Consider the following 6,000-nt stretch of genomic DNA (forward strand, 5'->3'; position numbering starts at 1 on the left):
CTTGCTGATCAAGCTGCACCTGTTTCAAAATCAGTAAAGGCAAGATTGGCCTATTGTACTGGCTGAAAAGCAGTCTGACAAAAGAAACTAACAGCCATTGCTAAACCAGTTCTGCTTCAAACTCTAGAATATGGATTATTGCTTCACTGGGGAATCTAGTCTACAGAATTGCTTCTATTCAGAAGCCCATTTCAGCAGCATTTGTTGATTTGCTCAAGTGGCAGCATTTAGGTAGATTTGCTGAATGAACTCAGACCTTTGCTCCATCTCTTTTGGCGTCCTGCCTCCGGCAACAATCCCACCTCATGTCTGAGACAAAGATGACCATTCATCTACAAACCACACACCTGACCCCAGAAGCATACAATTTGATTGCCCTTATTTTTAGAAATGAGCCTAAGCCGAACCCCCTCAAATTTCAGAGAAGTTCTCATCTCAAGACAAATTGTGTAGCTGGTTCATAGCTCTATAGCCAACTAGATTAAGCAACCTTCAACCTTTGGGGAAGTTTGGACTGGATCCAAACTTTGGACTTCAGACTCTATGTGACTTGTTTCATGTACTGAACACACAATACCTTCACAGTGTAGCTTGCAGGAAAGGCTAAAAAATTTTTCCTATCACAACCCCCCTTTTCCAATCACTAACTTCCTCAAAAATGTTCCTTTGAGACTCAAACTTTCAATTTGGGGTCTTGGCTTAAAGGGAACCATTTATCTGGTGAATGTTTGAGCTAAGGTTTCTTAGTCATTATCCAGTTGTAGCAATGGAAATACAAATACATATTTTCTCCATTGCTAGAATGGTTAATGACTTTTTTGTTGGCTAATTTTTACTGCACAGTGGAAGAATAAGTGAGGTACTCAGAAGGGGAAGGAAGGACGGTTTAGGATATTTCAAAGTTCAAATGATATGTTTATGCATAAGTAGCAGAGAAGCTTTCATTGCAGTTTTAGTTACACCTTAACAGGATCCTGAACGAGCTGAGACAGCTGGACTCGCAATACTGCACTAACCCGTATTGTTCCAGAATAAAAAGTTGTCTACTGGACATGCAGTAAGTGCTTGTTCCTGGGAACCAGGACTCCTTCCTGAGACATCGGAGTCAGGGACTGATGGCAGAAGAAGAAGAGATACTGCTGCCTAGGAATTGGTCTGCAAGTAAGGAAGAGCTCCTTCCTGGAGTGGGTGTCTTTGGTCTTCTCTCTAGAACCACCCTGTGTGCCCCATGTCACAGGCACACCTCTGCTTGTTCCTCGGGAGGAAAGAAAAGACCAGAGACAACACCCTATACAGGAACCTCAACCCATGGGGAAAAAAAGAAGAGGTGCTGCCAATGATTAAACATGGAATGTGGCCGGGCCTAGCACCAGGCATGTCCTGGGACAATTAGCTGTTAGGAACTTGTAGCTCCTTTCTCTCCCTCTTTAGGCAGGAGAAAACTCCTTTCCCCCCCACTGAACTAAGCATCTAGGTCCCCTGCATTAAATGTACTGAAACATTTAATGTGTAAAGGCCACGCTACCCCCATTAAAGTAAAATGAAACCTCTAACGCAACTGGTATCACCCCAGTGCCACATTAGATGTGCTGGGTCATCTAATGAATGAAACTTGGACCCTGATCCCATGGGGAAATAAAGGGCCTGACATCAGTGTAACTGACAGCACTTGGCACCTTGCAAGATCAGGCCCTGAGTCCATAGGCCAGGGAAGGGGACCAGTGTGGTGGATCTCGGTGTGTATATAGAAAATGCTAAGGAGAGGGTCCTCCTTAAGAAGCAGAATCTCTCTCCCCTCAACGTGGAAAAAAATATGTTCTGTTCTGTTAATACAGCACTCAAGCTGAGAAACTGCACATACAAAAGTCAGGGAATGCTGAAGTTAGTGTTCCTACAGCAACGTTAACTAGGCCATGCTGCACACACATACACTCACCATGTAGCCTCTTTGTCTGGCTACATGAAATCCATAGCATATTATTTAGGAGGAGGTTAAATGCTACTTCTTTCGTATGCCTCCCCCTATGCTTGAAATAGTTTGCCAAACTGCTCCCTCATTAAAGCCCATTTTGACTAAGCTTATCTTTCCTACTTCATTCTCCTCACCAATCTCTTCTCACCCTCCTCTATTTCACAGTAATTCTATTTATCACAGTAGCACTTAGCAGACCCAACTGTGATCATGTGGCCCCATAGACAGAGAAAGTCCCTGCCCCGAAGAACTCACACTCTAGGTAGATAGGACAGGAAAAGGAAGCAGTATCTCAATTTTACAGATGGGGGAAGTGAAGCACAGAGGTTAAGTCACCAAAGAAGTCTGTGGTAGCATCAAGAATTGAACTCTGATCTGTAGAGTCCCAGTACACATCTCTAGCCATGGAACCATGCTGCTTCTCCCTAAATAAACTACTGTCCTGAATCTCTTCTTTGTCTTTCAGACACTCTGTACTCTTCCTTCCCTGCTCTTTGAGGGAAGGAATGAATCTTACACTCGGTTCTGAAATATGCACCATCCATTTATCGTGCTATATAAATGGTTAGTAATAATACAGAGAACTCATCAGACGTGCCATGTAGCCAAGTTAACTTCCTGGTGCTTGATCTCTCATTCTCAATGTTGCATTAATACACATTTTTGTGCATTGACTATTACTGGCCCACAATCACCCAAGCTCTCTCAGACATCCAACCACAGTATGTAGTTCTCCAGCCTCGGGAGGCTGTGAATTTTGTAGGCGGAGTGTATGCGGTGTGAAGTAATTCACCCTCCCCTGAATGTATAAGTGCTATCTTATTCTTGTTTTATAGGACATGGAAAGAAAGGGGGCTCTGAGCAATTTACAGTCTACTCTTAAGCACTCCAATCCGGCCATTTGAGGAGTGGATTCGTTTTACTAGGTATGTCTTGTTACACAAGATTTACAATAGCACCTATGTGCTTTTAGCATTAGCCACCCAGCCTGAAACAGAGGCCTTGTATGCAGCATTCTTTAAAATATCATTATAGTCTGAAATTCACTGGCAATTTAGAGAACTTGGAACTTTTGTTTTACTGGAACCCACTTAACTCCTTAAGCATCACATTTTGCCTAGCCTTGCTTGATGGTCAAATATAATTTTAAAGATGTATTTCAGTCTGATCACAGAATCATAGAGCCATAGGGTTAGAAGGGACCGCAAAGGTCATCTAGTCTAACCCCCTGCCAATATGCAGGATTTGTTGGGTCTAAACCATCTAAGACAGATGGCTCTCCAGCCTCCTTTTGAAAACCTCCAGTGAAGGAGCTTCTACAACCTCCTGAGATGTCTGTTCCCTTGTCCTACTATTCTTACAGCTAGGAAGTTTTTCTTGAGATTTAATCTAAATCCGCTATGCTGTAGTTTGAACCCATTGTCTCTTGTCCTGCCCTCTGATCAGCTGTGTCCCTGGTTATATTTAGTCATCTCTACTTTACACAGAGTTTAATTATATGTGTGGTTTATATGTCCCAGGTTGTGACCTGGAAAGAGACTGTCCTAGTCTTTCTCTGGTTAAATAAAACCAGGATAAAGCCTTCTATTACTCAACACACAACACCTTTAAGTATCAGTGAGCACAGGTCACTGGATAAGAGGCAGTTCAAAATTGCATGGCTTTATAACACAGCCCTTTCCTGTCGGGGCACTGCACACGGGTGCATCATCAGGGACTTGTATGGTGTAACATGCACTGCCAGGAAAAGGAACACTCACCACCTGGAAATGTCAGGTGTTGCCATGCACGAGTGCAAAATGGGAGCCCCAAGGCATTAGGGGTGAACGCACAGAACAGGTCTGCCAGGGAATGAATCCCCTTGGGGGATCAGGACCCTCAAGGCTTTGAACTGTGTATTCAGGGAAAGGATCCCCCCAATGGGGTAACACAAAGACTAACTGAAGAGCAAATTCTAGCTGCTCAGGAGAGATTAGCTAGTGGAGGGGGAAGGAACCAAGATGTGAAGGACCCAGTCTTGGGACACAGGGAGGACACAAACTTTCTAAAGGTTTGATTTGTTTTTTAAATTAAAAAAAACCAAACCACAAATTGTCAAAAGTGGCTTTCCCCAACTTCCAACACAACATTTAAAAACCCAAGGGCAATTCAACAGCTCTCCACCACTCTAGCAATGCCACGCATGCTTCTTGGCAAGGAGGCCTGCCAGAGCCCTGTTGGTAAACCCACTGCCAGTACTACATGCTTGCCATACCAAGGGAGTAGGTGAGAAGAAACAGGAGGTAACTGGAAACAGGGCTGGGTTGGGGCACTAGTAAATATGTTGCAGTGCTATGCAATACCCAGGTCTTGGCTGCTGAGACTGGGAAGGAGGTAGAAGCAGAGTGCTCAGCTTTGGAGAGCAGGAAGTGGCCCATGTCCTCTCTAGACTATTATGGAGTAGAACTGATGGTTTCTGGAAGTAATCCTGGCTAGCCTTCCTCAAGCAGAAGAATGGTAGTTGTAATATGGGTCCTCAGTGGGAGAAGAGGTGAGCAGGAGAAAAAGTGGCTATAAGAGCAGGGGGGGAGAGGGAATAATATAAAAGCAGCGGCAAGACCGAACAAGGAAGTGAATGAAAGGCCAGAGCTGGGACCATAGTCCCTATTGCTTCTCATCTGATCCCAGCTCACTACTTGAAAAGAGCTTTAGGCTCGGCTTTGCCCTGCAGGGTAGTCTTTTAAGGAGAATGCTGGAAGGCTACCAGGCCCTGATCCGAGCAGCCCTTCAGCTTGGCAGAAAGCATCTTTCGGTGTAAATAAACCTCTGATTTAAAAAGAATCAAAGCTGGAGATAATTGCAAAGCTTGCTATTGCTGTTTTTCTCAAGAATCTGCATCTACTTACCATTCCCTGAGCTCTTTCCTGTGGAACCAAAGTCCTGGCTGCCCATCTTTCCCCCACCCCCTATCTTTTCCATGCAAGTTTCCCCAGACATACATACACAGTATACTGTGCACGGTCAGATGCACACGCACAGCACAATGCTGAGGCTAACCATACAGTACAATGGTAATTTCCCTCTCCGTGCAGAGCCAGGAGCTGGGTAGAAAACCATTTATCTGCGGCCTACCTTCCGATTCCGTCAGGTCTGAAATGAAGGCAGCAGCCGGGCTTCAGTGGCAGGGACTGGGGCTGCCTCTGTGAATCAGCAAAGAAGTCCCTGTGACTGGGATGCATGCTGAGGCTCAGTGCTGCTGTGTGCATGCTCTCTGTCTCTCCTCCTCCACCACCCTGGGCTTCTGTGTTGCTATGCAATCAGATCACCAGGAGTAACAGCATCTCTCCAACCTCAGGCAGAGATATCCTTGACTGGGTAATGCAGGAACGCACCAAGGGCAGTTCTGTGAAGTGCCTGGAATTTTGGAGGTTCCTTGGCTGGAGATCAAAAGAAGGAATAGAAGCGGGGAGATACAAAGGAAGAGAGACGCACACGGAGGGAGGAGGAGACAAAATACACACAGAGGTAGAGCGAGAAAAATACAGACACACAAAGGCAGTACAGCCTGACCTCTGGAGACCTGACAGTCTGCTGGATTCACACACACACACACACCCCATGCAGCCTGCCGATGTCTATCAACAGCATTTCTGGGGTGGTGTGGCAGCTCTTGTTTTAGGATACATGTGTCCATGTGTGTGCTGGAAATTGCTAGACAAGTTCTCAGTTAAGGAATAAAGCAGCTTAAATAAAAACCCAGGCATTCTTTACTCTTACACAAATTTAATAATTTCAGTAAAAATGTGATTATTTTAAAGTCAAAGGGGAAAAATCATTGTGTTTTAGGCCCATTTTCTGTTTCTCTTGCAAAAGGAAAATAACTAGATGAGTCCAACAATCCCAACTTGGGGTATGAAATCCCAACCCAGACTTTGCCACGTTTGGCAGTGTTTGGATTCAGCCCCTTAGAAACAGAGGGCTTGAGCACTAACTTGACTTTGAAACCACATTCAGACCTGGGATTTGGATTTGTGCCCATATGTAACAAA

General features: G+C 44.8%; 1 protein-coding gene across 2 annotated transcripts in view; it reads right to left on the minus strand.

Annotated features, from left to right (window-relative positions):
- The window catches only part of DRP2 (dystrophin related protein 2), a 48,002-nt gene extending 42,494 nt beyond the window's left edge, over nt 1-5,508 (minus strand). Inside the window, exon 1 of one of the 2 annotated variants that reach the window (XM_073360814.2) lies at nt 5,084-5,507. The gene's annotated coding sequence lies outside the window, so the exon portion shown is untranslated. Of the gene's footprint in view, nt 1-5,083 lie in introns of both variants that reach the window. The other variant, XM_073360813.2, reaches the window with a different exon arrangement.
- Nucleotides 5,509-6,000: the final 492 nt, after the last annotated feature.

The sequence above is a fragment of the Lepidochelys kempii genome, chromosome 9, assembly GCF_965140285.1.
Source record: "Lepidochelys kempii isolate rLepKem1 chromosome 9, rLepKem1.hap1, whole genome shotgun sequence".
Classification (NCBI taxonomy): Eukaryota; Metazoa; Chordata; order Testudines; family Cheloniidae; genus Lepidochelys; species Lepidochelys kempii.